Source organism: Miscanthus floridulus, chromosome 9 (genome assembly GCF_019320115.1).
Source record: "Miscanthus floridulus cultivar M001 chromosome 9, ASM1932011v1, whole genome shotgun sequence".
In the NCBI taxonomy this organism is placed as follows: Eukaryota; Viridiplantae; Streptophyta; class Magnoliopsida; order Poales; family Poaceae; genus Miscanthus; species Miscanthus floridulus.
The window spans coordinates 105,762,806-105,774,516 of NC_089588.1; the positions used below are offsets into that span (position 1 = coordinate 105,762,806).

At 43.7% G+C, this 11,711-nt stretch overlaps 1 pseudogene; it reads left to right on the top strand.

The window, feature by feature from the left end:
* Nucleotides 1–7,957: 7,957 nt before the first annotated feature.
* LOC136480498 (protein ACCELERATED CELL DEATH 6-like) lies at nt 7,958–10,625 on the top strand (annotated as a pseudogene).
* Nucleotides 10,626–11,711: the final 1,086 nt, after the last annotated feature.

The window sequence follows — 11,711 nt, forward strand, 5'->3', positions numbered from 1 at the left end:
TACACTCAAGTTGAAGGTCTTGACTTTGGAGAAACATATGCCCTGGTTGCTAGATTGGAAGCAATTAGAATCTTGCTAGCCTATGCTTGTACCCACAACATCAAGCTCTATCAAATGGATGTCAAGAGTGTATTTCTAAATGGCTACATCAATGAAGAAGTATATGTTAAACAACATCCTAGTTTTGAAGATGACAAGAAACTCAACCCTGTGTACAAGTTGAAAAAGGCATTATATGGCTTGAAGCAAGCACCTAGAGCATGGTATGAGAGGTTGAGAGACTTCCTACTCTCAAAGGGATTCATGATGGGTAAGGTTGACACCACTCTTTTCACCAAGAAGATTGGCAAGGACTTGTTTATCTAGCAAATCTGTGTTGATGATATTATCTTTGGATCAACCAATCAAGATTTTTGTGAAGAGTTTGAGAAGATGATGGCTAATGAATTTTAGATGTCCATGATTGAAGAGTTGAGTTACTTCCTTGGTCTTCAAATCAAGAAATTGAAGAATAGTACATTTGTGGGTCAAGGCAAGTACATCAAAGACATGCTCAAGAAGTTTGACATGAGTGATAGCAAAGTCATTAGCACACCAATGGGAACAAATGGAAATTTGGATAGTGATGCAAGTGGCAATATGGTAGATCAAAAGTTGTATCGGTCTATGATTGGAAGGCTACTCTATGTGACTGCATCAAGGTCGGATGTCATGTTTAGTGTATGCATGTGTGCAAGATTTCAAGCCTCACCAAGAGAAAGTCATTTGAAGGCTACAAACAGAATATTGAGGTACTTGAAGCATACACAAAATGTTAGTTTGTGGTATCCTAAAGGAGCAAAGTTTGAGCTAGTTGGTTACTCTGACTCGGATTATGCGGGATGCAAGGTTGAAAGGAAGAGCACCTCAGGCACATGTCAATTATTGGAAAGATCACTTGTTTCATGGTCAAAGAAGCAAAATAGTGTTGCATTATCAACCGCCGAAGCCGAATACATATCCACCGGTAGTTAGTGTGCACAAATACTTTGGATGAAGGCCACCTTGAATGAATTTGGAATCAAGTTCAAGAAAGTGCCATTGTTTTGTGACAATGAGAGTGCAATTAAGCTCACCAACAATCCGGTTCAACATGCAAGAACAAAGGACATTGATATCCGCCATCATTTCATTAGAGATCACCAACAAAAAGGGGACATTTGCATTGAGAGTGTGGGCACCGAAGATCAACTTGCTGATATATTCACCAAGCCATTGGATGAGAAAAGGTTTTGCAAGCTAAGGAATGAGTTGAACATATTGGATTTCTTAAATATGTGTTGATGCACCCCCAGTTATATGACATGCCTCTCTTTCAAGCAATCAAGGTAAAAGTTGATTGGCATGCATACATCCTTTGCTAAGGGCATGTTTAGTGCATCTAGCTATTCCTCACATGTCTTAGGTTCATTCATGAAAATCAAATGAATTTGATTCTTGTATGGTACCACTATTGCTTCTATGCTTAACTTGATCTAGTGGTAGCATATGACATGTTTGTGGGCTTGAGAACCTAGTGTTTGATCTAGAAAATGAGCTACAAGTGTTTAACTCAACATGGTACAAGATAACCCTTGAAATGAGGTGTGAAGAAGCTTGTCCTTGAATCAAACCGAGTTAAATATCTTTGGCAAGTGTTCTAAATTGAACCAAATTTGGGAAAATGATCCTCACCCCATTGATTGACTTTGATAATCTTAACCTATCTAAAATTGAACCTTTATGGTCATTGATGACAAAGGAAGAGAAATTGCATAAAGATAAGGTTAGATGACAAAGGGGGAGAACTTTGAATATAGGGGAGAGATATGAGAAAGAACTTTGATATAGGGGGAGAGACATGAGAAAGTAAGGGGATCAATTAAAATTTTGAGCACACAAGTAGGGAGAGCAAGCTCATAAACTTGATTGGTGCATTTGGATATGCATTTCATGTGTTTGCTTGCATGACACAAGTTTTAAATCTAAAAATCCCATGCTTGTGTGGTGTATGCTAGTTGTAGGTTTGAATGATGAAATGAAAAACTAGCATGCATAGGTGAGTAACTAGACTTGTGTTTATATTATGAAAACTAGACCCTTGCTTCAAATGTTGATCTCACGGGGTATTCTAGTTTTTGTGTGCATGTCTAGTTACTAATAGTGCTAAGGATGGTATATTGGTGCACTCCGATTGGTATCACGCTTCAAAGGTCCATCTCTTATACCTTAGCATCATTGGAGACATTACTCTCCACAGCTCAATTCCATGCATATGTGCACCTAGCTTTCATCCAAACTCTTAGCCATATGTAGGGGAAGCTAATGCTACCATTTGGGGTTCATGAATTTGTCCATATCCTTTTACATATGGTAAATATGCTTGGGCAAGCAACATGAATTCAATTGAATTTCAATTCATATCTTTATGAAAGGGTTGTCATCAATTACCAAAAAGGGAGATTGAAAGCTCTAGCTTTGTTTTGGTGAATTGATGAAACCGTAAGTGATAACCTAGTTTATCAAAGTGATCATGAGATAGGTAGCACTATTCCAAGTGGTGGAGCAATGGTGAAGATCATGATGATGGTGCGGTGACCATGATGATCAAGTGCTTGGACTTGGAAAAGAAGAAAGAGAAAACAAAAAGCTCAAGGTAAAGGTGAAACTTAATAGGAACTTTTTGGTTTAGTGATCGAGACACTTAGCGAGTGTGCTACATTTAGGATCGATAGTCGTACTATTAAGAGGGGTGAAAACTTGTATCAAATTGATGTTGTCAAAGTGCCACTAGATGTTCTAACTCATTGCATATGCATTAGATTCTAGTGAGTGCTAACACCCTTGAAAATGTTTGTGAAATATGCTAACACACGTGCACAAGGTGATACACGGGTGGTTAGTACATTGATCAAGGGTGGCGGCGAAGTTTGAAGTGGAGGAGGTGAACCGAGTTGACGGACTCTATCCTCGAGCAGGTTGACCAGACACTTGGCCTTGCGTCCGGTCACGTGTGGCGCGTAGAGAAGGGCACGTCGGGCATATGATCGAACGCTGGCACGAAGAGTGGACCGGACGTGTAGGGCCTATCGTCCGGTCACTGCTGACGTATGCTGACACAAGGCGTAGGAGTTGGCTAGAGAGGATCGAACTCTAGACCGTGTCTAGTCATGCGTGACCTGACGTGTTCTGTCATGATTTTGCTTCTTTGGATGCTTATTGAAAGTGACCAGACTCAGGCAAAAGGTGCATCTAGTCATCTCCACAGTGCATCCGGTCGTGTCTTGGCCGTGGTGCGCGCATGCGGGCTCTGCTGCTGATCGGTGCGTCCGGTCACGTGACGGGCGCTCCGGTCTTGACTTAACCGCACAGACATTGGAGATAGCCATTGGAGATCGTGTGGCTGAGGTTAAACATTTGGCAACACATGCAGCAATCGACGACCAAACAATGGGGCATGCGTCGTGCATCTAACTGGCAGATGTCCGGTCGCACCGAGAAGTGTCAGTGATGAGCCCAATGGCTCTATTCTGAGGGTCTCTATTTAAGCCCCATGGCCAGCTCAAGCTCAACCTCTTGACCATTTGCATTGACGTAGCAACCTTTGTGAGCTTAGTCAAAGCCCTCCCCCTATCATCATTGATTCATCATCTTTGAGAGTTTTGGAGTAAAAAATTCTCTCTTGTGTCATCTTGTCTGAGGATTATTTCTTGTATTTATTGTGATTGATTATGATTGATTGGCTCCAACATTGTGATTGGCTCAATCCCTCTCACGCGCGGTATAATCATCACACCTCTAACCTTGCATTTACAATTTCTAGTGTGTTGCTTGCTCTTTAGTGTAATTAGTTTTGAGATCCAGCTTGTGTCGGGTCTAGTGGTTAGTCTCTTTAATTACTCTTTAAGAGCACACTAACATAGTGTAGTGACATAGCCATTGTGCTGCTTAGAGATCATAGACACTAGAATTGTGGTAGGTGGCTTGCTCTTTTAGTACGCTAGCGCAACATTCGCTTCACCATTTAATTGTCTAACATATTTGCTAAGTGTTGTTGTAGAAATTTTCAATAGGCTATTCACCCTCCTCTAGCCATTTGGACCTTTCACTCACATACATAAATATAGTCTCACATAGATACATAAACATAGTCTCACACATATACATAAATGTTGTCTCACACACTTACACACAATCATCGTCCATTCCATCTTAGCCCGTAACAACTTTCCCTTTGGCACCTTTTCGTTCCCATGGCAATATATCTTTGGGCAAGTTCTTTTCCACAGCTTTGATCTTCTTAGGAAAGTCTGTGAATAGTTGCATTTCAGTGTAGTTGTTGTACTCTTCAACATCGTCCATGCTATCAACTCTGATAATGTGCTGTTTCCCAGCGACAACCACGCGCTTTGTCTTTTTCTTTGTAGGAGGTTAGTTTGCGGGTAAGGTAAATAGAAAACTTGTGCAACATGTGAAGCGAGCACCCAAGGGTCATCTTGGTAGCCTAGATTGTCGAGGTCCACAACTGTCAACCCAATCTCATTGACTTGGTATTGTTTGATCCAGTGGCATCGAAATAGGGCCATTCGTATATTCATTCCATAGTCAAGTTCCCATATGTCATTAATGATGCCAAAGAATGGGATCTTTCGCCTCAATCCATCGAGAGCTTCTATTCGGACACCGTTGTTTTGGTTCACACATGTACTATCCTTTGTGTGGGTATAGTATGTATACCCATTGATGTCATAAGCTTGCCAAGTTGTGACTTGTCTCGATGGCCCCTTCGCCAACCTACTGATGGTAATATCATCTATGGTTTCTCCAATCGGTATGTTTTGGTCCTTCAACCATGTAGTGAATCGTTGCTTGTGCTGTTTCATGACCCACTCGTCTATGCAGCCATTACTCTCCTCCCTAATGATAATCAAGTGTTCATCAATGTACGGTTCCATCAGTTCTATACTTTGCATGACACTATAATGTGCTTGACTCACTGCTTTGTAATCCTCGTCGATGAACATTTTTTTGCCCCCTGGTGCCCTTCCTAGCCAGCTTACCCTTGTGACAAGAATTAGGTTTACCAATCCCTTCCTGCCCTTTTAGGTACTCTTGACAGCACTCGATGACTTCTTTAGTACTATAGCCCTCTATCATGGAGCCCTCTGGGTATGCTTGATTATGCACATATCGATTAAGAACCGACATGAACCGCTCATAGGACCACATTTCATGCAAGTAGCAAGGGCCCAGCGCCTCTATCTAATGAACCATGTGAATCATGAGATGTGACATTATATCAAAAAAGCGGGAGGTAAACACATCTCAAGCTGGTTTTGGGTTTCCACCACGAAATCATGTAGGTCACTCAGCCTTTTTTTACCAATCATCTTCTGTGAGATCTTCAAAAAGAAATAGCACATGCAGGTGATGGCCATTTTAAAAAACTCTAGATTTATAGCCCTGATTGCAATAGGTAGGAACACTATCAGCATCACATGACAATCATGAGTCTTGAAGTTTTTTACTGGTAAGTCCTTCATTGACACTAGCCTCTTCATGTTTGCTGAAAACCTAGTCAGAACTTTGATGCCCTCAAGAAAGTGCACATCGCCCTGCTCTCTTCTGGGGTCAGGTTAAAGCTAACCGCGGGCAGAGTGTATTTTCCATTACCCTTAGGTACCGGGTGAAGCTCTATCTTCACATTTAGTTGCACCATGTCTTTCTGTGATTTTAGACCATCCTTTGTCTTGCCTGTGTCCATCAAGGTAGCAATGAGACTCTCAAAGATATTCTTTTACACGTGCATAGCATCAATGGCATGGGGGACCTCCAAGTCCCGCCAATAAGGCAGATACTAAAAGAAGATCGACTATTTCTTGAAAGGTACGCCAGTGACAGGAGGTGTGCTTCTATCTTTCTTTGTCCCATCCGGATTCTTCTTTCCGAGAACAACACGTATGTTTTCACCATTTCAAACACGTGTTGCCCATTTTTTCATCTCTCTGGAGGGGGTTCATTCTCCGGCTTGTTGTCATAATATCTGAAGTACATCTGGCCACAGTATTTGTGAGTTGTCTTTAAGAAGCGTCGGTACCTTAGGTGGACTGTCTTCTTGGATGCATGCAGGTACACCCGTGCAGTACCATCCAAGCATACTAAGCATCATGTCTTCCCTTTGATCTGCCCAGACAAAGCAAACAGCGCGGGGTAATCATTGGTAGTAACAAAGATCATGGCTCTACATATGAAGTCCTCCTTTTTAAATGCATCGTACATTGGCTCCCCATGCCTCCATAGCCTCTCCATTTCTTGCTTCAAAGGCTCGAGGAACACATCTATGTCAATGCCTGGTTGTTTCGGACCTTGAATGAGAATAGTGAGGAGAATGTACTTTCTCTTTTGACACAACCACGTTGGGATGTTGTATATGGTCAAGATGATTGGCCATGTGCTATGGTCGCTGGTCCTCTCATTGAATGGATTTATTCCATCGGTGCTCAAGCCGAACCGTACATTCCTTGGGTCGCCGCTAAATTATGTGTGTTTCACATCAAAGCGTTCCCACTGAGTACCATCAGCCGGGTGTGCAATCATATCATCACTCACCTTGCGCTCATCATCCCACCATGTCATGAGTGCAGCTTTCTTAGGGTTTAGGAAGATACGCCTCAAGCGCTCGACCACTGGCAAGTACCACATGACCAAGGCCGAAATTCTTCTCTGCTTTACATCGTTGCCTAATGGAGTGTCCTCTGAGGGTTGAGAATCTTGTACCACCTTTTTCCCACCCTTCTTCCTCTTTTTCCCCGTGGAGGCTTCTTCTCCATCGTAAAGGTCGTTGTTCTTGTACCGACTGGCCCTACACCTAGGGCATTTATCTAGTGACTTGAACGTATCACCATGAAAAAGGATACAGTGGTTGGGGCATGCATGGATTTTTTCAACCCCCATTGTCAATGGACTTATAACCTTCTTCCCTTGGTATGTGTTGGTGAAAACTGAGTTTGGCTGTGGTAGCAACCATGACAGGAGACACAATAAATCATTGAAACTACAGTCTAACCAGCCATACTTAGCCTTCAGGATGAGTAGCTCAAGCACAAATTGTAGCACTGTCTAGTATTTTGGACAACCCTTTTTAACACCATACACAGTCTCCTTCGATGCTTTTTACACCATTTCCAAATTTTCTAGACCTTTCGGGCTCTTTAATAAAATCTCCGGTCTAATGGACCGAAGCATGTCCTCCAAATAATCATCATCATCATCATCTTTATCACTGACACATGCTCTGCCATCATTATTGGCACCACCTTCGGCGTTACCATCCCAACCATCAGCATCGCCACCTTTCTCAAGGTAATCATTAGCCATTTGTGCACCAAGCTCTGCTACATATTGGTCCAGGTAACCTAGGGTTTCGGCGTCATCTTCTTATGGATCAACGTCGTCAACAACCGTTTCACCATGATGAATCCACACTATGTAGTCCTTAAGAAATCCTCGCATAATCAAGTGTGATCTGATGATCGTCACATCTTTGAATGCTAGATGATTCGTGCAATCTCTACATGGACAAATAATTGAATCTTTATTCTATTTCAACGTCTTTGCATGGTTCTCTATGGCTTCAAGAAATTTATCCACTTTCTCATGGAAACCTGGCTTGTACCTTAATGCACCATACACCCAAGACTGCATGTACTCCATCTTATATGTCAGCTATAAAAAAAGACTAATAATTCACAGATATATAACTAGAAGTTACCTGAAAATCTATTCTAGAGAACAATTAATGACCTGATTAAAAATATATATTTAATTCTCTACTTTAATATCTTGGTTTCAATAACAAACAATTTCAAAGACAATAATTGGCAACAATTAATATTTTACACACTATCCTTCATGCAAAAATGCAATTAATCTCATGAGTATGTCCCCGCTGCACGTCGCTGTGCAATATGGCTCCACAGACACTATCAAGGCGCTGCTCCGGCACTGCCCGGACGTGGCCGAGATGGTGGACGAGTTCGACCGAAATGCCTTCCACGCCTCTGTCTTCAGCGGCAAGGAGAATGCGCTCTGATGCCTGCTCCGCCATGTCCGTCCTACGGAGCTGCTCAACTGGATCGATGCCAACGGCGACACACCTCTGCACCTCACCGCCAGGATGAGCCGTGTCCATTGCGGGCGGCTGCTGCCCAATGACCAGCGCGTCGACCCTAGCATCCACGACCACGACGGCCAGACGGCGCGCAGCGTCCTCAAGAAAAAGTGGAGAACCGGCATGATGGACACCTACGAAGTGCATCTCTGGAACATAGTTGGCCATGCATCCCGAGCCCGTCAGCCTGGCCCAAGGCCCGGTTTTTTGGCCCGGCCCAAGCACGGCCCAGCACGGAGGCTAGCGGGCCTGGACTGGCCCGGCCCAGAGCGGCAGGCCATGCCTGGGCCTTACCCTTGGCATGTGGGCCGGCACGGCACGGCCTGCTACAGAGCAGATGACCTGGCTTGCCAACGCCCCCCGCGTCGTGCCCCGCCCCCGCATAAAAGCGGCTCCCCCCGTCACCTCGCCTCCTCACCTCTCCGTCTCCAGTCTCCACTCTCCTCGCTCGCTCCGTAGACAGCAGTCGCCTCGCCTCCTCGTCCACTCCGCTCTCCGCTCCAAACCCTAACCCTAATCCCTAGTTCCCCACTCGCTCGCCGAGGCGCAGTCGAGCCCCGCTCGCCCAGTCACCTTGGCTTCAACGGCGGTCGGCTCCGTAGTCCACTCCCAACCCTAACCCTAATCCCCACTCACTCGTTGGCTCGCCACGACGCAATCTCTGTTCTCTCTCCTCTCTCTCTCTCTCTCTCTCTCTCTCTCTCTCTCTCTCTCCTCTCTCTCTCTCTCTCTCTCTCTCTCTCTCTCTCTCGCCCGCATCGGCTGCATCCACGATCTAGTGAATCTGAGCTCTCTCTCGTGATCTACTGATCTCGTCCGTCGTCCCCGACTCCAGTGACCTCGATCCGCCTCTCCTCCCTTCTCCCTCCCTTCTCCCTCTCTCTTCTCTCGCTCTCGGTGAACTATGTGAGTTTGTGACCGTGTTCCTGTCCGTCCCTCCTCCGTCATTCGCCATCATTTCTAATCGGTCTCTCTCCTCTGGGTGGCCCTCGTCATCTCCGGCACCGGGCTCTGGTTGTGCAGGTACTCCGCTAACCCTAACCCTAGATCTATCTTCTCCACTTCTTGTGTCTCTTCCACTGACTCTGGATCTGTACCTCCATGGCTCTATCTCTCTGACTCTGTTTTTCTCCTCCGTGCAGGTTAGTTGCCGATGCCTCGTCGTCCTCTTCCTGTGGCATAGACCGGGCACGGTGGCCGCGCGCACCGTTGAGGAAAGGTGCTGGAGACTTGACTTTTGATAGGGTGTGGGTGATTTGTGAGTCTATGACTGTGAAAGGGTGAGTGACTGTGAAAGACTTGTCTATCATTTGAACAATGGTTAATTAAGACTTAATAGCTGGCTGCACTCTTTTTTCCTTTCTAGAGTTTCTCATAAGGGTGAGTTTTACCTAGAAAGGTTTTTAATGAGGCAGCATTGTACTAAACAGCTCATTTTGGTTATGAAACTGTGATATGTGATTCTGTGAATGTATCGAACATTTCGACTTCGCTTCTGTGAATGTATCGGACTTCGGACATTTGGAGTTTTGGACTTTGATTCTGTGATCTGTGACTGTGAATGTATTGGATTATGAAACTGTGATCTGTCATCTGTGAATGTATGAGTTATGAAACTTTGATTCTCATTCTGTGATCTGTGACTGAATGTGAAACTGTGATATGTTTGTGAATGAAAAGGGTAATGGGCCATGGGTTGGCATGGCCCGTGATTCTGGTCGTGCCTCGCGGGCCGGCATGGCATGAAAATCGGCCCATAGGGCCGTGCTTGGGCCGCAGGCCAGGCCCGTGGGCCGGTGAGGCATGGCCCGGAAGGCACGGCGTGCCGTGCCGGCCAGTTGACTATCGGGCCGTGCTGGCACGGGCCCGTGCCGTGCCGTGCCGGGCCGGCCCGTTGGCCATCTATACTCTGGAATCAGCTCAAGAAGCAAGAGTCCAAATGGTGCAACAAGCGGGTGTTGCCGCCCACTACCTACGGCGGACTCAGGGCCCTCAACAGCAAGGACTTCGACAGTGTCATAGAGGCCTACTTGCTCGCCGCCACACTTATCGCGACAGTTACCTTCGCCGCCACCTTCACCATGCCCGGCGGCTACAACCAGACCAAGGGCATCCCCCCTTCATGGTCACAACAGCGTGTTCAAGATCTTCGTAGTCTCCAATAGCTTCGCCATGTGCAGCTCCATCGTTGCTCTTCTTGCTCATCTGGGCCAGGCTGGAGCCTGCGATTCTGAGGCTCCACTACCTTGTGTGGAGCCAAATTTTGACCATCGTTGTCTGCCTCGCTGTGCTCCTCTCGCTCATGACCGCCGTCTATATCACCATGGCACCGACAGAGCCGTGGCCTGCCTACGCTGTCATAGCCATCGGCATTTGCAGCCCAGGCCTCTTCTTCGTCATATCATGGATGGGGAAGGCGATGATCCAGGTAAGCTAGAACCGGCCGCGTGCTGGTCATCATCGTCATCATCATCTCACACACACACACACACACACACACACACACACACACACACACACACACACACACACACACATATATATATATATATATATATATATATATATATATATATATATATATATATATGTATGTATATATATATATATATATATATATATATATATATATATATATATATATATATAACTACTATCCTGTAGCTGGCTACAGAATAACTTATTCTGTAGCCACTTTGAGTTATAATAATTACTATGTTAATTTACGAGATTATAATAACTCCTTACTAAGTGGTTTAATATAACGTTATGGTAAATATCCCCATGTGTTATAGTAACCCAACTATCGTAAATATGTATTGACATTATAGTAAATTAGTATATAAAATTATAGTAAATGGAAGTGGCTACAGAATAACTTATTTTATAGCCGGCTGCTGAATAGCCTCTCCCTATATATATATATATATATATATATATATATATATATATATATATATATATATATATATATATATATATATGATCCAGGTAAGCTAGAACCGGCCACGTGCTGGTCATCATCATCATCATCATCATATATATATATATATATATATATATATATATATATATATATATATATATATATATATATATATATATATATATATATATATATATATATATATATATATATATATATATATATATATATATTGCGCGACTATATATATAATAAATTCAATCAAACATAATGTAACTTATTGTAACAAGCATTCATGAACTTTTGATTGCGTGTCCTCTCTATCATTTGGAAAATAGTAGAATCATGTATGTACCGCCTTATATAATCTAGTATATTGCTAAGACTAGTATTTATTTAAGTGGAATAGCCATTTTTGTCTATCGGCTATCGCTTGAGGCTGAATTTCGTCTCTGAAATTTGAAAATGATTGTTCGGTCTTCAAAGTGTATTTTTGGATTTAGATTCATTCTAGGACTATCAAAGTGACCATTTCAATTCTCAAACTTTGCAATTTGGATTTAATTTCATCCATGAACTATCAAAATGCACTTCAGC